Below are 473 nucleotides of genomic sequence, written 5' to 3'. Positions count from 1 at the left end.
TGGGGGCAGAATCCCACAAGATATAGACATCGAAGACCAATCAGAAGGAGGTGCAAATGCACTGAATGTAAATAGGTAAAATCTTTGCATTGCTTAACATCTCTTTTGGCGTGATTGACATTTGGCATACGACATGTGGAATGTTGTAATAGAAAGTATTTAGCAACTTTTTCCTGAATATCCTTTTTCAGCTTGAGAACTCTACTGCACAAGTCGTCAACGCCTTCGAGCACAGTGCAGAGATCACCAAATGCCGACTCAGAACAGATACGTGTGGCGAAGTCCCTTGTGAGGACAGTATTTGAGGATAGTCTGCAGAAATTGGAGGCTGAACCCCCAAGAAATACCAAGCCTATAAGGTGGGAGTTAGGAGCTTGTTGGGTGCAACATCTGGCAAATGAAGCTTCAAGTAAAACTGAGTCTAAGAACACTGAAGATGCTAAGCCTGAACCACCTGTTAAGGGTCTTGGAAA

General features: G+C 43.3%; 1 long non-coding RNA gene across 1 annotated transcript; it reads left to right on the top strand.

Moving 5' to 3' along the window:
• LOC106322286 lies at positions 1 to 315 on the top strand. The gene is made up of 2 exons (XR_001266328.1): positions 1 to 75; positions 192 to 315. It is a non-coding gene; the product is annotated as an uncharacterized LOC106322286 (long non-coding RNA).
• Positions 316 to 473: the final 158 nt, after the last annotated feature.

This window comes from Brassica oleracea, unplaced genomic scaffold (assembly GCF_000695525.1).
Source record: "Brassica oleracea var. oleracea cultivar TO1000 unplaced genomic scaffold, BOL UnpScaffold13216, whole genome shotgun sequence".
NCBI lineage: Eukaryota > Viridiplantae > Streptophyta > Magnoliopsida > Brassicales > Brassicaceae > Brassica > Brassica oleracea.
This window is presented reverse-complemented; position numbering and strand designations above follow the sequence as displayed.